At 48.7% G+C, this 21,645-nt stretch overlaps 15 non-coding genes and 1 pseudogene across 15 annotated transcripts; all 16 read right to left on the bottom strand.

The window, feature by feature from the left end:
• Window positions 1-359: 359 nt before the first annotated feature.
• On the bottom strand, window positions 360-436 carry Trnam-cau (transfer RNA methionine (anticodon CAU)). The gene has a single exon. It is a non-coding gene; the product is annotated as a tRNA-Met (tRNA).
• A 224-nt stretch (window positions 437-660) lies between these two features.
• Window positions 661-734, bottom strand: Trnam-cau (transfer RNA methionine (anticodon CAU)). The gene has a single exon. It is a non-coding gene; the product is annotated as a tRNA-Met (tRNA).
• A 224-nt stretch (window positions 735-958) lies between these two features.
• Trnam-cau (transfer RNA methionine (anticodon CAU)) lies at window positions 959-1,032 on the bottom strand. The gene has a single exon. It is a non-coding gene; the product is annotated as a tRNA-Met (tRNA).
• Window positions 1,033-1,256: 224 nt separating this feature from the next.
• Window positions 1,257-1,330, bottom strand: Trnam-cau (transfer RNA methionine (anticodon CAU)). The gene has a single exon. It is a non-coding gene; the product is annotated as a tRNA-Met (tRNA).
• Window positions 1,331-1,554: 224 nt separating this feature from the next.
• On the bottom strand, window positions 1,555-1,627 carry Trnam-cau (transfer RNA methionine (anticodon CAU)). The gene has a single exon. It is a non-coding gene; the product is annotated as a tRNA-Met (tRNA).
• Window positions 1,628-1,851: 224 nt separating this feature from the next.
• Trnam-cau (transfer RNA methionine (anticodon CAU)) lies at window positions 1,852-1,924 on the bottom strand. The gene has a single exon. It is a non-coding gene; the product is annotated as a tRNA-Met (tRNA).
• Window positions 1,925-4,482: 2,558 nt separating this feature from the next.
• On the bottom strand, window positions 4,483-4,555 carry Trnam-cau (transfer RNA methionine (anticodon CAU)). The gene has a single exon. It is a non-coding gene; the product is annotated as a tRNA-Met (tRNA).
• A 224-nt stretch (window positions 4,556-4,779) lies between these two features.
• Trnam-cau (transfer RNA methionine (anticodon CAU)) lies at window positions 4,780-4,852 on the bottom strand. The gene has a single exon. It is a non-coding gene; the product is annotated as a tRNA-Met (tRNA).
• A 224-nt stretch (window positions 4,853-5,076) lies between these two features.
• Trnam-cau (transfer RNA methionine (anticodon CAU)) lies at window positions 5,077-5,149 on the bottom strand. The gene has a single exon. It is a non-coding gene; the product is annotated as a tRNA-Met (tRNA).
• A 224-nt stretch (window positions 5,150-5,373) lies between these two features.
• Window positions 5,374-5,446, bottom strand: Trnam-cau (transfer RNA methionine (anticodon CAU)). The gene has a single exon. It is a non-coding gene; the product is annotated as a tRNA-Met (tRNA).
• Window positions 5,447-5,670: 224 nt separating this feature from the next.
• On the bottom strand, window positions 5,671-5,743 carry Trnat-cgu (transfer RNA threonine (anticodon CGU)). The gene has a single exon. It is a non-coding gene; the product is annotated as a tRNA-Thr (tRNA).
• A 308-nt stretch (window positions 5,744-6,051) lies between these two features.
• LOC144173525 (uncharacterized) lies at window positions 6,052-7,508 on the bottom strand (annotated as a pseudogene).
• Window positions 7,509-10,021: 2,513 nt separating this feature from the next.
• Window positions 10,022-10,094, bottom strand: Trnam-cau (transfer RNA methionine (anticodon CAU)). The gene has a single exon. It is a non-coding gene; the product is annotated as a tRNA-Met (tRNA).
• A 219-nt stretch (window positions 10,095-10,313) lies between these two features.
• Trnam-cau (transfer RNA methionine (anticodon CAU)) lies at window positions 10,314-10,386 on the bottom strand. Its single transcript has one exon. It is a non-coding gene; the product is annotated as a tRNA-Met (tRNA).
• Window positions 10,387-12,448: 2,062 nt separating this feature from the next.
• On the bottom strand, window positions 12,449-12,521 carry Trnam-cau (transfer RNA methionine (anticodon CAU)). Its single transcript has one exon. It is a non-coding gene; the product is annotated as a tRNA-Met (tRNA).
• A 221-nt stretch (window positions 12,522-12,742) lies between these two features.
• Window positions 12,743-12,815, bottom strand: Trnai-aau (transfer RNA isoleucine (anticodon AAU)). The gene has a single exon. It is a non-coding gene; the product is annotated as a tRNA-Ile (tRNA).
• Between the last annotated feature and the right edge of the window lie 8,830 nt (window positions 12,816-21,645).

The following is a 21,645-nucleotide window of genomic DNA, read 5'->3' as shown; positions in this document are numbered from 1 at the left end:
GGCCACATGAATGTTGGTCTGAATAGAGCGCCCTTTTATTCCACACGTTTGGTGTGGCCCCACAATATATGTTATTACTGCTTGCAACCTACTCGCTAAAACCTTCATAAAAATTTTATAATCACTGCGCTACCGAGGCGGATGTTGTGACCCTTGCTCGGGCTCCTTTGCTCTCGCAATTCATCGCCTGCCAACGTTTGGGCTCTAATCACAGGGAACAACGTAAAGTGACCGACCGCGCATGCCTATCATAGCCACAGTCCAACTCCGGCGCCTTTAATTAGTCATAGTGGCGAGACTGGGAAAGTTCCTTTAGGATGACACCACTGAGCCGCATGATGTGTAAAAAAAGAACGCTCCGCCTGAACCGGGTGAGGCTCGAACTCACGACCTTCAGATTATGAGACTGACGCGCTGCCTACTGCGCTACCGAGGCGGATGTTGTGACCCTTGCTCGGGCTCCTTTGCTCTCGGAATTCATCGCCTGCCAATGTTTGGGCTCTAATCACAGGGAACAACGTAAAGTGACCGACCGCGCATGCCTATCATAGCCACAGTCCAACTCCGGCGCCTTTAATTAGTCAGAGTGGTGAGACTGGGAAAGTTCCTTTAGGATGACAACACTGAGCCGCATGATGTGTAAAAAAAGAACGCTGCGCCTGCCCCGGAGTGAGGCTCGAACTCACGACCTTCAGATTATGAGACTGACGCGCTGCCTACTGGGCTACCGAGGCGGATGTTGTGGCCCTTGCTCGGGCTCCTTTGCTCTCGCAATTCATCGCCTGCCAACGTTTGGGCTCTAATCACAGGGAACAACGTAAAGTGACCGACCGCGCATGCCTATCATAGCCACAGTCCAACTCCGGCGCCTTTAATTAGTCAGAGTGGTGAGACTGGGAAAGTTCCTTTAGGATGACAACACTGAGCCGCATGATGTGTAAAAAAAGAACGCTGCGCCTGCCCCGGAGTGAGGCTCGAACTCACGACCTTCAGATTATGAGACTGACGCGCTGCCTACTGGGCTACCGAGGCGGATGTTGTGACCCTTGCTCGGGCTCCTTTGCTCTCGCAATTCATCGCCTGCCAACGTTTGGGCTCTAATCACAGGGAACAACGTAAAGTGACCGACCGCGCATGCCTATCATAGCCATAGTCCAACTCCGGCGCCTTTAATTAGTCAGAGTGGTGAGACTGGGAAAGTTCCTTTAGGATGACAACACTGAGCCGCATGATGTGTAAAAAAAGAACGCTGCGCTTGCCCCGGAGTGAGGCTCGAACTCACGACCTTCAAATTATGAGACTGACGCGCTGCCTACTGGGCTACCGAGGCGGATGTTGTGGCCCTTGCTCGGGCTCCTTTGCTCTCGCAATTCATCGCCTGCCAACGTTTGGGCTCTAATCACAGGGAACAACGTAAAGTGACCGACCGCGCATGCCTATCATAGCCACAGTCCAACTCCGGCGCCTTTAATTGGTCAGAGTGGCGAGACTGGGAAAGTTCCTTTAGGATGACACCACTGAGCCGCATGATGTGTAAAAAAAGAACGGTCCGCCTGCCCCGGGTGAGGCTCGAACTCACGACCTTCAGATTATGAGACTGACGCGCTGCCTACTGCGCTACCCAGGCGGATGTTGTGACCCTTGCTCGGGCTCCTTTGCTCTCGCAATTCATCGCCTGCCAACGTTTGGGCTCTAATCACAGGGAACAACGTAAAGTGACCGACCGCGCATGCCTATCATAGCCACAGTCCAACTCCGGCGCCTTTAATTGGTCAGAGTGGCGAGACTGGGAATGTTCCTTTAGGATGACACCACTGAGCCGCATGATGTGTAAAAAAAGAACGCTCCGCCTGCCCCGGGTGAGGCTCGAACTCACGACCTTCAGATTATGAGACTGACGCGCTGCCTACTGCGCTACCCAGGCTTTTTTTTCTTTACTGCATGGAAAACTTCCCTTAATACAGCCTACGAAAGTTAGGAGTCATCCAAGAAGATGCACATCACTGCAGCTAAAATAAGCCGTCCGTTAAAACTCTGGCAAGCAGACGCACGCGTCCAACAGATGCAGCCATTCTGGTGGGTCACTTTGCGCCGCATAAATGCTCCGCACCAACGCAGTTTGCTCCCGAAAAATGGACTTCGTTGGGTGAGGGGGTTCCGCGTGCCTGTCCGTCATGCGGCACTTCCACAAGCTATACAATCCGATCACAACAAACATATCATAGGGCACTCCAGTAACATCTCTAAAAGGCAAGAACCGAATTGTATAAGGGGTAATGTCCATGTCCTTTTTAAGAGTTCGTTGCAACACATCCCAGAAAAACACCGCATCCCGGCACAAAACAAAACAATGATCAATGGTTTCAGGTTGATTGCATAAACGGCAATTGTCAGACCAAGGAATAGACATTCCTTTCTCGCGCAACCATGTTTTCACTGGGAGTGTTGATGTATGCAGCTTAAAGAAAAACGTTTTTGCATTTGGAGGAAGACACATACGTGTGACCCGCTTCAAAACACTGTCCTTATGGTGGCCAATGTAAGGCTGGCGATAAACCGGCACTGGGAACAGACTCTCTAATAAAGTGTTCGTCAAAGCCTTCCTGGAAAGGGTAAACAGATATTGCAGGGAAAACCTCGCAGTAAGGAAATTGAAGGTGTCAACCACCTCCTTTAAAAACCCCCATGGCGGTTTCGTACTCACTTCACCAGTGGAGACAAGCAAAAACGGTAAATGAAAACTTATGCGCTGTTGAATAACGTTGAGCAGAAGTGGATGATGCGTCACCTTATAGAAGAAAAACCGAGATACAAGCTGGTGTACAAACAAATGTATCAGCCCAGCACCCCCAGACACTAATGGAAGAAACAAATTGTCCCTACGCATAGGTTCCCATTGGGACCCCCACACAAATGTTGCAAAAACTCTATGTAGAGCTTGCACTTTAGAACGCGCACAGTGGAGTACTTGCAGCACATAAACAAGCTTTGCGACAAGGAAGACATTACAAACGTGCGCACGCGCAAACACAGAAAGTTCACGCCCCATCCATGCCTGAGAGGCTCGCTTGACTTTTTGGAGTGCCAATGACCAATGAGGCCCGCTGTTTCGTATTTGGTGCAAAGGTACACCTAGGTATTGAAGTGCGTCCTTATCCCAAGTAATGCCACCAAATAAGGACGGTTTCGCACCCCATTCACCAAACCAAAATCCCTTTGTTTTTTCCATATTCACAGCTGCTCCAGACGCGCCACAAAACTGCCTGGTGAGATTAAGGGCTTCTTGAACGCTTTTTTTATCAGCACAAAAATAGGCAATGTCATCCGCGTAAGCAAGGACCTTAACCTCACAGGATAGCGATGAAAAGCCCCGTACTCTTTCACTCTGCTGAATACTAAGGCACAGAGGTTCGAGGTATAAGGCAAACAACAAGGGTGAAAGGGGGCAGCCCTGTCTAACAGACGACTTAATCGAAACTGGCTTAGACATGTATATTTGTTTGAATGCTCTTAATCGAAACTGGCTTAGACATGTATATTTGTTTGAATGCTCCTACCTCTAATACCGCAAGTTTGATGAGGTCCTACTAAACTAGTGATGACAAGCTGAAGGCGCCTAGATAAAATTTTTGCGAAAATTTTATAATCTACATTGCAGAGAGATATTGGCCGATAGCCGTCAACCGATTTCAGCTTTTGTTCATCTTGCGTTTTCGGAATTAAAACTGTGTGTCCTAAATAAAAGGTTGGCGGCAAAACATCATGGTCGTATGCTGCTGTGAATATGTCTAACAGAACGGGAGCAAGGATATCAGAGAACTTTTGATAAAACTCTCCGCTCAAACCATCGGGCCCCGGGGTCTTGTTTGTCTTGAGGTCAGATATATTGGCATTGTTAAGGCACAACTTCAGCAATATGTTACCGAAAAATACCATGGCGCTCTAATTCGGTCGAGAACTGAAAAATTCTTTGATAGTTACCCCACTCGTCGTTCACTAAATGATGAGCGGGAGTCAGCACTTGCAAAGGAGGTAATCGAAATTCAACATAACGGTATTAAGTACACTGAAGCAGCTGAAATTGCTAGTGCTTTCCACGACCACTACAGCACGCTATTTGCGGGGTCAAGTCTATTAGCTCGGGGGCAAGAATTTAGTTCCCTCATTGATTTACTCCCAAAGCTGACAGACGATGAGTGCGCTCTGGTTTCTGGGCCTATTACACTCGAAGAGGTTAAGGCTACTGCGCTACCCAGGCGGATGTTGTGACCCTTGCTCGGGCTCCTTTGCTCTCGCAATTCATCGCCTGCCAACGTTTGGGCTCTAATCACAGGGAACAACGTAAAGTGACCGACCGCGCACGCCTATCATAGCCACAGTCCAACTCCGGCGCCTTTAATTGGTCAGAGTGGCGAGACTGGGAATGTTCCTTTAGGATGACACCACTGAGCCGCATGATGTGTAAAAAAAGAACGCTCCGCCTGCCCCGGGTGAGGCTCGAACTCACGACCTTCAGATTATGAGACTGACGCGCTGCCTACTGCGCTACCCAGGCGGATGTTGTGACCCTTGCTCGGGCTCCTTTGCTCTCGCAATTCATCGCCTGCCAACGTTTGGGCTCTAATCACAGGGAACAACGTAAAGTGACCGACCGCGCATGCCTATCATAGCCACAGTCCAACTCCGGCGCCTTTAATTGGTCAGAGTGGCGAGACTGGGAATGTTCCTTTAGGATGACACCACTGAGCCGCATGATGTGTAAAAAAAGAACGGTCCGCCTGCCCCGGGTGAGGCTCGAACTCACTACCTTCAGATTATGAGACTGACGCGCTGCCTACTGCGCTACCCAGGCGGATGTTGTGACCCTTGCTCGGGCTCCTTTGCTCTCGCAATTCATCGCCTGCCAACGTTTGGGCTCTAATCACAGGGAACAACGTAAAGTGACCGACCGCGCATGCCTATCTTAGCCACAGTCCAACTCCGGCGCCTTTAATTGGTCAGAGTGGCGAGACTGGGAATGTTCCTTTAGGATGACACCACTGAGCCGCATGATGTGTAAAAAAAGAACGCTCCGCCTGCCCCGGGTGAGGCTCGAACTCACGACCTTCAGATTATGAGACTGACGCGCTGCCTACTGGGCTACCGAGGCAGATGTTGTGACCCTTGCTCGGGCTCCTTTGCTCTCGCAATTCATCGCCTGCCAACGTTTGGGCTCTAATCACAGGGAACAACGTAAAGTGACCGACCGCGCATGCCTATCATAGCCATAGTCCAACTCCGGCGCCTTTAATTAGTCAGAGTGGTGAGACTGGGAAAGTTCCTTTAGGATGACACCACTGAGCCGCATGATGTGTAAAAAAAGAACGCTCCGCCTGCCCCGGGTGAGGCTCGAACTCACGACCTTCAGATTATGAGACTGACGCGCTGCCTACTGCGCTACCGAGGCGGATGTTGTGACCCTTGCTCGGGCTCCTTTGCTCTCGCAATTCATCGCCTGCCAACGTTTGGGCTCTAATCACAGGGAACAACGTAAAGTGACCGACCGCGCATGCCTATCATAGGCACAGTCCAACTCCGGCTCCTTTAATTGGTCAGAGTGGCGAGACTGGGAAAGTTCCTTTAGGATGACACCACTGAGCCGCATGATGTGTAAAAAAAGAACGGTCCGCCTGCCCCGGGTGAGGCTCGAACTCACGACCTTCAGATTACGAGACTGACGCGCTGCCTACTGCGCTACCGAGGCGGATGTTGTGACCCGTGCTCGGGCTCGTTTTCTCGCGCAATTCATCGCGTGCCAATGTTTGGGCTCTAATCACGGGGAACAACGTAAAGTGACCGACCGCGCATACCTATCATAGCCATAGTCCAACTCCGGCGCCTTTAATTAGTCACAGTGGCGAGGCTGGGAAAGTTCCTTTAGGATGACACCACTGAGCAGCAAGACGTCAAAAAAAGAATACTCCGCCTGCCCCGGGTGAGGCTCGAACTCACGACCGTCAGATTATGAGACTGACGCGCTGCCTACAGCGGTACCGAGGTTTTTTTTTCTTTATTACCGGCTTGGTACAAAACATGCAATACAACTTTTGCACAACACAAGCTTAAAAGCACTTGCCGACCTCTGGCAAGTGCGTGTGGGTTAAAACTGCTTGAGGGATACCAGTTCGTTCAATACGTTCATCCACGCTGGTGGTTCACTCTGGGCCTCGAAAACATCTCTTACAAAAGCGACGGTTTCCTTGAAGTATTCCTTCGCCGGGCGTGCGTTGTCATCAGCGTGACGCACTGCCATACGCGTTTTCCATATACTGTGCAGGCTGAGGACAAGGAACATGTCATAAGGCACACCTTCGTCGTTTTCGGTTGGCAAAAACCGTATGCCATAAGGCCTATTGGTAGATCTTTTTTTAAAGTGATTTGCAGGATGTCCCAGTGAAATACAGCATCGCTGCAGTCAAGAAATATGTGCTCGATTGTCTCCGGTTTACGACAGATAATGCAGTCGATGCCCCAGGGAACATAAAGCCCTTTCTCTTGAAGCCAAGGTTTCACTGGCAAAGTACCGCTGTGCAGTTGAAAGAGAAAGGACTTCGTTGAGGACCGGACTGGCATTTTTTTAACTCTTTTTAGAACGTCTTGTCCTGGGCCTGCGCAATGTAGGGACCGGTACAAAGGCACCGGCAGTGTCACGTCAATCAAATCTTTGTACAGTCGTCTTTGGTGTACAGTACTGAGGTATTCTATTGAAAACCGCGCCTTTAAGAACTGGTATGCCAGAACAACTTCTCTTAAATAGCCCCGTGCAGTCGATCCCCCCACAACATAAGACGACACGACAAAGTCTGGCAGAACATCACGCAGCCTGAGTTGAATTACACTGCGCAAAAAGACATCTCTTTGGTCGCGTAGAAAAACAAAACGTGAAACAACTTGTCTTAAGAATAAGTGTACCAAACCCAAGCCGCCACTTCTCACGGAACGGAACAGGTTTGTGCGACTTGTGCGCTCCCACGTGGAGCCCCAGACGAATACGGCAAAGACTCTATGCAACTTTTGCACATGAAGCCTTGTCATGTATAGCACTTGCAGTACATACCAAATTTTGGCCACCAGAAACAAATTGCACACAGTTGCACGGCCGAACATTGATAAATCCCGACCGCCCCATTTACCTGTTTTCCCCCTCACCCGTTCTGTCTCTGCTGCCCAGTATTCGTTCGTGTCACGATAGTGGTCAAGCGGCACTCCCAGGTATCGTGAGGGTATAGTGGTCCACTGTGCATTTGCAAAAGATGCTGGAGTGCTGTCCCACGCACCGTGCCAAAACGCTGTGGTTTTATCCCAGTTGATCTCACTACCGGTCTGTTTGCAAAACATGACCGCATCATTCACTGCTTCGAGAACGCTTTCTTTGTCAGCACACATAAGGGCCACGTCGTCAGCATAGGCGAGAATTTTGACCTCACTTTCATGAAGTCTAAAACCGCGCACGCTGTCATTGCAAATTACCTTCAAACAAAAAGGCTCGAGGTAGAGGGCAAAGAGTAAAGGTACAGCGCTACCGAGGCGGATGTTGCAACCCGTACTCGGGCTCCTTTTCTACCGCAATTCATCGCGTGCCAATGTTGGAGCTCTGACCACGAGAGAGAGAGAGAGAATAAACTTTCTTTATTGAGAAAAAAAAAATTAAAATGGAGTCTTCGGTTGGCTTCCCAAGTCCAGGACGCCTTGAGCTCGGGCCGCGTCCACAGCCCTCTCGACCAGCTGACCCTGATCCTCGAGGGTGGAGCTGGCCAAGGCTCTCTCCCAAAGCTCATGGGTGGGATAGGGATTGGGAAGGGGGAAGCTGAGCTTGGTCGCAGCCTCCTACAATATGATAGAGTGTCCCGGGGGCCTCGCAGAAGCGGCACTGCGGGGGGAAACAGGTAGGGGCCAAAATGTGACTTCTGGTGGGGTGGAGGAAAGTATTCGTTTGAAGGGCACGTAGGAGTCTCTGCAGATCTCTGGGGAGTTTGTGCGCTGGGGGGTAATGCTGTCGCTCTAGTCGGTAGTGTAGCGTGATTTCTAGGTACGTGACCATCGGGTGCATGCGCTCAGGCTCACTTCCGGCAACAGCGGCTCGGCGGGATAGCTCTCGAGCCAGGAGATGGGCGGTCTCGTTGCCAGGAACGTCAAGATGAGCGGGGGCCCAGATGATCTTGATGGAATGGTTTGGGGGGCGTTGTGCAAGAATATTGAGGGTTGTGCGGTGGATTCTTCCGTTAGCGAAATTTCGGCACGCCTGCTACGAGTCCGTGATGATGACAGTAGCCGTGGTTTGACTCACGGCGAGGGCGACGGCCGCTTCCTCCGCTTGCAATGGGTTGTGGTGTGGTATAGTGAGACTGGTGTGGTGGTGTTGCTTCATGACTACAACAGCGGTCGTGGCCTGAATCCCGGGGTATGTGGCAGTATCCGTGTAGGCAGTGTCGGATTCGTTTCCGTATCGCCTCGAAATGGCTCTCGCTCTGGCCTCTCGTCTCGCAGCGTGGTGCACAGGGTTCATGTTGCGCGGTAGAGGGGGAACAATGAGGCATTGACGGATTGTTAGTGGGATGCTTCTTAGGTCAGGAGGTGAGTGTTGAAGTGGGACTGAAAGTCCCAGGCGGCAGAGAATGGCTCTGCCCGCTTCTGTGGTTCCCAGTCGCACTCTTTGGCTTGAGAGGTGGGCCTCGATTAATTCTTCTGCGGTGTTATGGATTCCAAGCTGGAGAAGTCGGTCTGTGGAGGTGCTTGCTGGGAGTCCGATGGCTTGCGTATAGGCTTTCCGGATTATCGTATCTACTTTCTTTAGTTCTGCCGCGGACAGAAGAGCATACGGTATAGCGTAGGTGATCCGGGATATTATGAACGCTTGGACTAGTCGAAGCGTGTCTGCCTCCCCCATACCTCGCGTTTTGGAGGCAATGCGTCTGATCATGTGGGTTACTTGTTCTGTGGTGTGTTTTAACTTGTTGATTAGAATGGAGGATTTGCGGTCTGCTTGGAATGTCATGCCAAGGATCTTGATGTGTTGAGAGGGGCTGATGGTATGGCCGTCCATGCGGATTTTGATCGTCGGAGATCCAGGTGGTTGGTTTTTTTGGCGGGAGACCAGTAGCAGTTCAGACTTCTGGGGGGCACAACTAAGACCGCACGATTGGGCGTAGTGGTTCAATATGCCCGCCGCCATTTGCAAACGGTTCTCAATCTCCCCTATCGATCCAGTGGACGACCAGATGGTAATGTCGTCCGTATATAGGCCGTGCCGGATACCCGGTATGTCGTTTAGGAGAGAAGGAAGGCCGAGCAGGGCGATGTTAAACAGCAGGGGGGATAGGACTGCCCCCTGAGGTGTGCCGCGCCCACATACAGAGAAAAGATCAGTGGCGTGGTTCCCGACCTTGAGGATGGCTTGCCTGGTGGTGAGGAAGTCTCGGATGTACTGGTAGCTTCTTGCGCCACAGCCAAGGAAGTTGAGTCGAAGCAAGATGGCGGTCTGCTTCACATGGTAAAATGCGCCCTTTAGGCCCAGTGCCAAAATGACAGTAGGAGAATTTCGTGTGGCAGGTGCCATTACCTCCTCTTTAATTTAAAGTAGGATATCATGCGTGGAAAGATTACGGCGGAAGCCTACCATAGTCCCGGGAAGCTTTCCTGTGTCTTCTAGGTACGTTTGAAGCCGGTTGAGGACAATATGTTCCAGGAGCTTCCCCACGCAGGACGTGAGGGAAATCGAGCGTAAATTTTCTATGCTAGGTAGTTTTCCCGGCTTCGGTATTAGGCGGACCTCCGCCGTTTTCCAGTCAGCTGGGAGAACACCAGCCCGCCATATCTGGTTGAGGTAGCCACGGGAAACAACGTAAAGTGACTGCGCAGGCCTATCATAGCCACAGTTCAAGTCCAGCGCCTTTAATAATTAGTCACTGTTGCGAGGCTGCGCATGTTCCTTTAGGATGACACCACTGAGCAGCAAGACGTCAAAAAAAGAGAATGCTCTGCCTGCCCCGGGTGAGGCTCGAACTCACGACCTTCAGATTATGAGACTGACGCGCTGCCTACTGCGCTACCCAGGCGGATGTTGCTACCCGTACTCGGTCTCCTTTTCTCCCGCCATTTGTCGCGCGCCAGGTTTTGGTATCTAGTCATGGGAAAATACCTCAAGTGACCGTACCGGCCGATCATAGCCTCTGTCCATCTTCTGCGGCTTAATTTGTCAGAGTTGGGATGCTAGAAAAGTTACTTTAGATTACCACCAATGAGCTGCATGACGTGAAAAAAAAGAATGCTGCGCCTGCCCCGGGCGAGGCTCGAACTCACGACCTTCAGATTATGAGACTAACGCGCTACCTACTGCGCTATCGAGGCTTTTTTTTTCTTTAATGCATGGAAATTTTATAAAACTTCAATAGACAAGACACTTAACACACAATATAAACACTAACAGACAGCAAAGGGCAAGGACTTCAGTCGAACAAAGATGAAAACTCAGGTAAGCAAACGCACGCATCCAAAAGAGGCAGCCACTCTGGTGGATCACTCTGCGCAGCATAAACGCTCCGCACCAACGCCGCCTGTTCCTGAAAGATGCACTTGGTCGGCCTAGGGGGTCCCTCATGCCGATCAGTCATGCGGCACTTCCACAAGCTAAACAATCCTAGGAGAACGAAAACGTCCTATGGCACCCGATTAACATCTTCAAATGGCAGGAAGCGAATGGTGTACGGCGTGATGTCAATGTCCTTTTTTAGTGTCCGCTGCAAAACGTCCAAGAAGAACACAGCGTCCCGGCACAACACAAAACAATGATCAATTATCTCTAGTTGATTACAGAGGCGACAATTGTCCGACCAAGGAATAGACATCCCTTTTTCGCGTAGCCATGTCTTAACTGGGAGTGCGGAAGAATGAAGCTTGAAGAAAAATGTTTTTGCATTTGGCGGGATACACATGCTCATTACGCGTTTTAAAGCATTGCTTTTCTGGTGGCCTAAGTAAGGCTGGCGATAAACAGGCACCGGGAATATACTTTCAATAAGAGTGTTCGTCATAGTTTTCCTTGACATGCTGAACAGATATTCCAGGGAAAACCGCGCGATAAGAAAGGTAAATGACTCCACGACCTCTTTGAGAAATCCCCATGAAGGCTTCTTATTGACTTCCCACGTACATACAAGCAAAAAAGGCAAATGCAAACTTATGCGCTGCTGAAGTACAGTTATTAAAAGTGGGTGATCATCCAATTTGTAGAAGAAAAAACGAGACACGAGTTGGTGCACAAACAAATGCATGAGCCCAACACCCCCTGCCTTTAAAGGAAGAAACAAGTTGTCCCTGCGCATAGGTTCCCATTGAGAGCCCCACACAAATGTTGCAAAAACTCTATGTAGGGCCTGAACTTTTGCTCGCGCACAATGAAGCACTTGAAGGACATAAAGGAGCTTTGTGGCAAGGAAGACGTTACACACTCTTGCACGTGCAAACACAGAGAGGTCTCGCCCATTCCATGCCTGCGATGCACGCTTAACTTGCGTGAGCGCTGATGACCAATGAGGCTCTGTGCTCCGTATTTGATGTAACGGCACGCCGAGGTACTGAAGTGGGGCGCTATCCCAAATAATACCAGCGAATCTGGATGGTTTTGTTCCCCATTGTCCGATCCAAAATCCCTTAGTTTTTTCCATATTAACATCCGCTCCAGACACATCGCAGAACTGCTTAGTCACTTGAAGGGCTTCCTGGACACTCCTTTTGTCAGCGCAAAAATACGCTATATCATCTGCATAAGCAAGCACCTTAACTTCGCACGATTGTAAGCAAAAACCTTTCACTCTTTGACTCTGCTGAATGCTGAGACAAAGAGGCTCGAGGTACAATGAACAGCAACGGTGACAGGGGGCAGCCTTGTCTGACAGACGACTTGATCGCAATCGGCTCAGACAGAATACGATTGACGATAAGCTGTGTACTGCACCGATCATAGCACAGCTTGATGCCCTTATATAACACATCACCTAGGTTGACTGCTGCCAGAAGTGCGAATAAGAAATCATGAGAAACCCGATCAAACGCTTTTGCAAGGTCAATTTGTATTAGGGCCACCTGATCTACCGAATCGGACACGCACTCAAAGACAGAACGAGTGATATGAATATTTGTGTGAATACTCCTGCCTGAATACCGCAAGTACCGGTCGCGACATCCGCCTCGGTAGCGCAGTATGGTGGGGTCCCACCATACTGCGCTACCGAGGCGGATGTCGCGACCGGTTCTCGGAATCCTTTTCACCCGCCATTGGTCGCGCGCCAGGGTCGATCATAGCCTCTGTCAATATTCTGCGCCTTAATTTGTCAGAGTTGGGATGGTGGAAAAGTTTCTTTAGGATGTCACCAATGAGCAGGATGACGTGAAAAAAAAAAAAGAATACTCCGGGCCCGGGTGAGACTCTAACTCACGACCTCCAGATTATGAGACTGACGCGCTGCCTACTGCGCTACCGAGGCGGATGTTTTAACCGCTGCTCGGACTCCTTTTCACCCGCCATTTGTCGCGCACCAGTTTTTGGTATCTAGTCATAGGAAAACACCTCACGTGACCGTACCAGCCGATCATAGCCTCTGTCCATCTTCTGCGGCTTAATTTGTCAGAGTTGGGATGCTGGAAAAGTTCATGTAGGATGCCACCAATAAGCTGCATGACGTGAAAAAAAAAAGAATGCTCCGCCTGCCCCGGGTGAGGCTCGAACTCATGACCTTCTGATTATTAGACTGACGCGCTGCCTACTGCGCTACCGAGGCTTTTTTGTATTACCTGATTGGTACAATAGAACAAAACAAAAGGACATGCTTACAAACAGTACAAGGTAAAACAACACCAACCAATACACTGTGGCCGGTGCAGCTAAGTTAAAACCGTCTCATGGTTACAAGGTCATCCAATAAGTGCATCCAGTTGGGCATACCTTCCTCGGGTTTGTACACATCGCGGATGTAGGTCACACTCTCAGTGAAGTAGTCCTTAGCAGCCCGCCCGTTTGGTTTAGCATGCCCGACATCCATACGGGGCCTCCATAAACTATGCAGGCTGAGAAGCATGAACATGTCCAAAGGGACACCGTCTTCGTTATCGGTAGGCAAGAACCGTATACCAAATGGTGTGATTGGTAATGCCTTTTTAAGTGTTCTCTGGAGGATGTCCCAATGGAAAACGGTATCTGAACAATCCAAAAATATGTGCTCAACGGTTTCTGGCCTGTGGGAAAACACACAGTTTTCGTCCCAAGGAACAAAAATGCCTCTTTCCTGCAACCATGGTTTCACGGGCAGTGTTCCAGTGTGCAGCTGGAAAAAGAAACTTTTGGCTGATGTCTTCACCGGCATCTTCTTGACTCGCTTTAAGACATTCATTGCAGTGGAATTAATAACTATGGGTCGGTAGACGGGAAGAGGTAAGTATATTTCAATGACATCTGTTTACAGTTTTCTACGTGGTACACCGCTGAGGTACTCCAGTGAAAACCACGCCTTTAGAAATTTGTACGACCACACAACTTCACACAGAAATCCTCGCAGGCTATTCCTCGGTACAGCGCTTGTAGAAACAATGAAATCAGGTAGTGCCTCTCGCAGTCTTATCTGAATCATTGTCCGTATGAAGCTGTCCCTTTGGTCGCTGAGAAACAAAAACCGTGACACCACTTGTCTCACAAAAAAAAAGGCACAAGTCCCATACCCCCCGACTTCAGAGAAAGAAACAAATTGGAACGGCTCATGCGCTCCCACGTGGAGCCCCAAACAAAAATTGACCACATCTTTTCGCGGGAGGAAACCATGGGGTGATGCGGCGCATCTGGGGGGCTTCCGTTTACGTTTCCGTCGGGTTGTTTCCATTATATCGTTTTCCATTTGTTGTTTCCGTTATGCTGTTACGTAATCATGCGTAAGACCCCCCGATGCGTCTCATCACCCCATGGTTTCCCCCCGCGGTTGGCCGGGTCTTGTTACGGTTGCGCCGGCCATCGCGGTAGCAGACCTGTTAGTCTCCATTCAAATCATCGGTGGTCATTGGATGTCATCGGAGTGGCGGCGGTGGAGCGACTGAGCCGAGCGGCGCAGTTATCGCGTTTATATGTACCGCGCGTTCACGGTGAGGGGAATGAGAGTAGCGCATGCGCATGTGTTAACCGAGCGCTAACGCGCGCTGACGCACAGCTGGCATGGCGAGGGGAGGGAGCGCTAACGCAAGATGGCGCTGCGGTGAGAGCGGCGTTACCGCGCAGCTGGCGTGGCCAGGAGAATGGGGGAGAGGCGTGCGGATGGTGCTGGATGCATGCATGGAGGGACAAGGCGAGGTAAAGAGATTCGTCGCATCTAAAACTGCAAACACTCTGTGTAACCGTTGTATGTTTGACCGCGTCATGAAAAGAACCTGTAGCACATACCACACATTGGCAACTAGAAAAATATTACATACCATTGCTCGGGCAAACATCGATCAATCGCGTCTGCCCCACTTCATCGTCTTTTCCCGGACGAGTTCGATTTGCTCTGCCCAGAAAGTATCCGTGTCACGGTAGTGATCTAGTGGCACACCAAGGTACCTGGAGGGCGTGATGGTCCACTGGACGTTTTCGTATGTTTGTTCCGGGGCTTCCAATTCACCATGCCAAACTCCGAGGCATTTCCCCAGTTGACCATGCTTCCGGTATGTTTGCCAAAGAGTTTTGCTTTTTTACAGCAGCGGTAATGCTTGGTTTGTCCTGACATATGACGGCAACATCATCGGCATAGGCCAATATTTTAACTTCACTTAAAGTCAGCCGGTATTCGCACACATCATCGCTGTTTAAAACACTTAAACAGAAAGGCTCGAGGTATATCGCGAAAAGCAGTGGTGCCAGTGGGCAGCCTTGCTTAATTGAGGAACGTATCGCAATCCGTTCAGTGAGTGTTTTGTTAACGATGATACTTGTTGTGCTCTGCAAGTAACTCATTTTGACACCTTCTAGTATAATTGAACCGATGTTGACATGTTCAAGTATTTTAAACAGAAGATCATGGGCGACACAATCGAACGCTTTTTCCCAATCTAGCTGCACAATAGCCACTTGCTCTCCAAAAGCACCCACACATTCTAAAATGCTTCTGGCCACGTGTATGTTAGTCATTATTGAGCGCCTCATTATTCCACATGTTTGGTGGGGCCCCACTACAGATGTTATAATACCCTGTACTCTTCTGGCCAATACTTTCATATAGACCTTATAGTCCACATTAGTGAGACTAATTGGCCTGTAACCCTTTACCGATAAAAGTTTGACGGGATCATCAGACTTCGGGATTAACACAAGGTGGGACTGACAAAAGGATGGTGGCAGTTGCTTCCTCTCGTACGATTGCACGAGAACACGGTAAAGGATGATTGCCAACTCCGCCCTAAAGGCTTTATAAAAACAGGCCCCTATGCCGTCTGGACCAGGGGTCTTATCAGGGCTCAAATCGTCAATGGCTTGCTCTATCTCAGCTAGGGTTATCGTCTCTTTCAGTTTTGTTTTAATTTTCGAATCCAGCTTCCGCATTTGCTGCAGAAAATGATGCCGAAAACCCTCTTCAAAGTCCTTCAGATTATGAGACTGACGCGCTGCCTACTGTGCTACCGAGGCGGATTTTTTTCCTTTATTGCCGTCTGGGCACGACACAACAAGTACTACACAATCAGTCCTCTGGGCTGAGAAAGGAAAGGAACATACATAAAAACCGCCGCGCTTTTAGCTGGCGGTTACGTTTTTGTGAACTTTTAGTACAGCTAGTTCGTTCATAACAGATATCACTTCGTCTTGGTATTCCAGCTTCAAAAACACTTCGCGGAGCTTACACACGTGTTCAACAAAGTGGTTTCCAACAGACTTTGCATTGACATCTCCATTCCGTACCTCCATTCTACTCTTCCATATGCTGTGCAAACCCAATACAAAAAACAGGTCGTATGGTAGAACATCTGGTTTGACATCCAGGAAACGAATTCCACGTGGGGTAAGGGGGAGATCTTTTTTCACGGTACGTTGCAGGACATCAAAAAAAAACAGCGTCCCAACAATCTATAAAGACATGTTCGACACTTTCCGGTTATTTACATAGTGTACAGTCGGCACCCCATGGCAAAAATAAACCTTTTTTTAACATCCACGTTTTTACAGGTAGCGTATTAGTGTGCAATTTGAAGAAGAACGTTTTAACAGGACCTGGCACTAGCATTCTTTTCACTCTCCGTAGAACATCACGTCCGGCTCCACCACTATACAAGGAACGGTACATCGGTTCAGGGAATAGACAATCGACGATGTCACGCGACAAATTTTTACGGTTTACAGCAGACAAAAATTCTCTTGAAAAACGCGCCATTAGAAAACGACAGGAGAAAACAACTTCTCTCAAAAAGAGACTAACCGCAAAACGTGTAGCGTCCGCTGACGTCACTAGAAGGTCGGGCATAGCACTCGCTACCGTGACCTGTAAAAAGGTGCGGATAAACGGGTCGGCCTGATCAGGCAAAAACAAAAAGCGAGAAACAAGTTGTTTCACAAAAAGATGGGAGAGTGACAGGCCTCCGCTTGTAACTTTTCTGAATAAGTTGTTGCTGCTCGTCCTTTCATAAGTCAACTGCCAAACAAAGACCGCAAATATGCGGTGAAACTTCTGCACATTCAGTCGAGAACAAGAAAGGGCCTGCATGACATACCAGATTTTAAAGACAAGAAAAACATCACAAACTGTTGCTCGGAAAAAGATGGAGAGGCCATGACCCTCCCACTTGGCCGTTTGCGCGCGCATTTCCGGTGCTCTTTCGTTCCAGTATTTCGTGCTGTCTCGATACTGGTCAAAGGGTACCCCCAGATACTTAGTTGGCTGCGTTGACCAGGTGACGTTTTCAAAAACATTCGGGGCATTTAACCATTCTCCGTGCCACAGTCCAGTACATTTGCCTACGTTAATGGAACTACAAGTCATACTACAAAACTCTTGGGTGATACTTAGGGCAGTACGGACAGTCTCCTCATTCACACAAAAATAAACCACATCATAAGCATATGCCCTCACCTTAACTTCACAGTATTGTAAAGTGTAGCCCTGTATCTGATTGTCTTGATTAATTCTTGCACACAGGGGTTCAAGATAGAGGGCGAAAAGAAGGGACAACAGGGCACACCCTAGACGCACTAATTCCTGCACTTTAATTGGACTCGTTAATTGGCCATTAATCAAAATTCTTGTTGTACAATCCTTATATGCCATTTTCACTCCTTGTAAAATTAATTTTCCGATTCGGACATGTTCAAGTATTTTAAAAAAGGACCTCATGACAGACCCTGTCAAATGCCTTTTGAAAATCTATCTGTAACATAGCCACCTTCCAGTAATCTATGTCACAAGATTCCAGGATACTTCTTGCTAAATGAATATTAGTAGTTATGCTTCGGCCCTTGATTCCGCATGTTTGGTTGGGCCCAACTAATGTTGTAATTACTGCTTGCACACAGTTCGTGATCACCTTCATTAAGATCTTATAGTCCGTGTTAGTTAATGTTATCGGCCTGTATCCCGTGATTTTCACAAGCTGTTCTGGATCATTGCTATTCGGTATTAAAATGCTGTGGGCTTGAGAAAACAATGGGGGCAGGGAACCCCTATTAAAGGACTCTTCAAGAACAGTACCTAAAATAGTTGCCAGTTGGATTTTAAATACCTTATAAAAGGCAGCGCCTAGCCCATCAGGGCCAGGCGACTTACGTTATTTAAACTATCGATTGAATCTTCTATTTCCTTTACAGTAATCGGACTTTGCAGTTCATCTGTTATATGTGGGTCTAGTTTGGACATCAGAGTTAAAAAGGACCGCTCAAACTTTTCGTTCGGTGTTTTGCACGAGAAAAGGTGTTCGTAATGTTTTGTAAAAGCCTCTTCTATTTCGGCTTGCTCTGTCAAAAATATTCCTTCGTGCTCAATATTATGAATTTATTTCCTTCGCGCATGACTCCTTTCGTCTGCCAAAGACCGTTTTGTTGGCATTTCCCCGCCTATACATCTTTCCGTGCGAGCCCTTATCGCCGCGCCCTTGTATTTTTCTACCTCGATGCGTTCTATCCTTGCCTTTGTTGTGCGCAAATCCTCAGTAAACAGTCCTGGCGCTTTGACTTCTTCAACTGTTACAGGCTGCAACGAGTCACGGAGTTCTTTTTCTTCTTTCCTATCATTAAATTTTATCTCTGTCGAACCTTCAATGGCGGCTATCTTGATTTCCTGCTTAAAGGATTCCCATTCTTCCACGATGTTTTTGTTGCCGAAATTTACCAGTTCTGTTTTTCTTGCAACAACTGTGGCTTGGAACCTATCATCTTTTAACAGTTTATCATTCATTTTCCAAAGGCCCCAGTTAAACTTTGCTTGCCTCTGTTTTTTTCCGCCAACGCATACGGAAACCAAGCAATGATCCGAGAAAGAAACCGCGTCGACTGCGTAGTCCATGCAAGAAGGAGCTAGTTCCGCTGACACGTAGATCCTATCTAAACGGGTGTGGCTTGCGCCTTGATAATGTGTGTATCTGGCGGTTCGTGTCGCGTTAGCTAGGTTTGTAACGTCTTCAAGACAGGAGTCGTTCGTACACTGTTCTAAAAAAAGGGCGCTGGAATCTGATGGTGCATTTTGATTGGCACGGTCCGCAGGCGTGTAGACACAATTGAAATCTCCGAAGAAAAGGACACGCTTTTCACAGTCGACTAATCTAACCACTTCTTCAAAAAAGACACGGCGTTGGCTCGTTTTCGTTGGAGCATAAACACAAACTGCCCGAAAAGGGTGCTCAGCGTAATTAAAATCACAGCAGACAAAGCGACCTTCTGGAGAGCTTTGAACCTGGTCTACCACAGAGATAAGCGCTTTTTTCAAAAACATACAACATCCCCCCGCCGTTCCCTGGGCGTGACTGACAGCAACATGATATGAATCTATACTCGGGGACAACTATCTGTGGCAATGGAGAGAAAGCTACGGGAGGGGGGGCGATGTGGCCGGCCGAACCACGACATTTCGTTGCGCAGTTGGAAGTAGTTCTACAAACATTATTCAATGCGCATAACCTATGCACTACAAAAATATATATTTCTTTTTTTCTAGCCTTGCTTTGACAATGCGAATAAATCGCCAGAATATAATCGCCAGTAAGCATTTCTTTTTTAAATTATCGGTTTTGTTGGTTGCGGAAATTACCACAGGTGGCACGACGGTTCTCTTAAAAAAATGACGTCTTCATCGACAGCTGGTACTTTTCCGTCCGATAGCCCGCCAGTTAATTCGCCTCGAAGGATTTTCAAAAAGCTTCACAACCAAAAGCTGTCAAACCAGACCAAGCAAGTTGTCTGCAACGTGTACGCCCAAGTGAGACTGAAGCAACCAGGACTCTCCGTCGTTTCCGCATTTCGTTCGGTTAGCCAGCTTACCGGCGTAAGCGAGCGTACGGTCGCACGGCTCAAGAATGAGGTTTTGCGTGGCACCCTGAAGTCCCCAAAGCGCAAAAGGCTTCGTTTGTCGACTGGGAAACCGCCTGCAGTTACAGGACAGACAAGAGTACAGCGGTACGACAGCTTCACCCTTGCTGCTCTCCGACGGAAAGTGCATCAGTACTTCATTCGCAACGAGGCGCCAACTGCAGAAAAGATCCTCAGCGATGTGACCAGCGACCCCGACATGGGGCTGCCGAAGCTGAGTGTCAGAACGATGTGTCGGCTTCTGAATGACATTGGATGTGCTTTTCGGAAGCGAAAACGTAACTCTGCGCTTCTGGAAAGGGATGACATCATCGTGTGGCGGCGGAAATATCTGCGGACCCTTCGAGAAATGCGAAAGCAGAAACGGTACGTGGTTTCGATTTGGCGGACGGATAGATAAACGTCAATGCCTTCGATTAAAATAAAAATTTCGTATGTAACATTATTTGACAGTTGAAATGTAACAAGAATAAATAACGATGTAAGTTCTCGTACAGGCAAATATTTTATTGCTGAGAGGTACTTATCAACACCCGCTCCACATGCATACTGGCGTTCACTTTATATTTTTCATGGCGTTTTTCTGTATCCCTGCTTCTTGTTCGTATTTTGCATGCTATTCTGGTTCAGCAAGTGAAGGGACAAGTATGCATCGACATGTTATAATAATGTATGGATAGCACTCAGTGAGTGGATTTCGTTAGCCATGTGGGTGGTGTACGTTCTGCGAACATTTTTTATTTTGGTGTTTTGCGGTGCCACCAAAAACTAAACATACCTGCCTGCGTAGTAGAATGATGTTAGGTGCAAGCAATAAGTGCCTTCTCTGTCTTTACTAACCCTTCTCCCCAAAGAAAAACTGACACGTATTCCCTTCATTTTCGCAGGACTATATACTACCTCGACGAGACTTGGGTCAATGCTGGGCACACCAAGGGCACGGTGTGGGAGGACACCACTGTGTCATCCCGTGAAGATGCCTTTCGCAAGGGTCTAACTACTGGGCTTCGTGCACCAACAGGCAAAGGTGGTCGGCTCATCGTCCTTCATGCTGGAAGTGAGAAGGGCTTTGTGGACGGGGCATGTCTCATTTTCCGTGCGTCAAAGAGTGCTTCCACTGACTACCACAGTGAAATGGACGGCCCACGCTTTGAGAAGTGGTTCGCAGAACAACTTCTACCCAACAATGAGCCACGCAGTGTTATTGTCATGGACAATGCTCCGTACCACAGTGTTCGGAACGAAAAGCTGTCCTCGACGTCGTGGCGCAAGGCCGACATTCAGTCATGGTTGACTGCAAAAACCATCCCGTGGCGTGATGACCAGTTGAAACCCGAGCTCCTTCGGCTGGTTACTGAGAACAAACACAAGTTTTTTGGATACCGGATTGAAGCCCTGGCCAGAGTTGCTGGTCATGACATTGTTCGGCTTCCTCCTTACCACTGTGAATTCAACCCTATTGAAATGGTGTGGAGCCAGGTTAAGGGGTATATTGCTGCCAACAACACTTCATTCACTATCGCTGCAGTTGAACAACTACTCAACGAAGCCATCGCCCTCGTGACTCGCGAAAACTGGGTCCGGGACTGCGCTCACGTGGAGCGTCTTGAGAAAGAGGCCTGGGAGAGGGATGGTGCAATCGACACCAGAATCGACAACGTCGTGATTCCTCTAGGTTCCGACTCCAGCAGCTCTAGTGACTGCATTGACATCGAAATGAGCGGCGTAGAGGAACTGTGATGAAACCCATGTGCGCTGACTTATGTGGTGCTGGTCATGTGTGGCGAGTGACAAGGTGCTTTGTTTACGGTTGTGGTGACCGGAAGCTTGGAAGTACGCTCGGTTGGTGCTGCTTTTTCGTGGCAACTTACAGAGCCCCCTGTTTAACTTCCCGATGCCCAGTAGCTTGGAAGTACGCTTTGTAGGTTATGTGGTGCTGGCCTTGTGTGGCATGTGACGAGGTACTTTGTTTTCCTTTCTGTTGGCCGGAAGCTTGGAAGTACGCTGTGTTGGTTTATGTGGTGCTACTTGTGTGCAACAACTTACAGGACATCTTGTTTACTTTTCTGATGCCCGGCAACTTAGTA

The sequence above is a fragment of the Haemaphysalis longicornis genome, unplaced genomic scaffold (genome assembly GCF_048455015.1).
Source record: "Haemaphysalis longicornis isolate Haplotype H1 unplaced genomic scaffold, Haemaphysalis longicornis Haplotype H1 scaffold_3, whole genome shotgun sequence".
Classification (NCBI taxonomy): Eukaryota; Metazoa; Arthropoda; class Arachnida; order Ixodida; family Ixodidae; genus Haemaphysalis; species Haemaphysalis longicornis.
The sequence above is the reverse complement of the archived record's forward strand: the minus strand, read 5'-3'. Positions and strand labels throughout refer to the sequence as shown.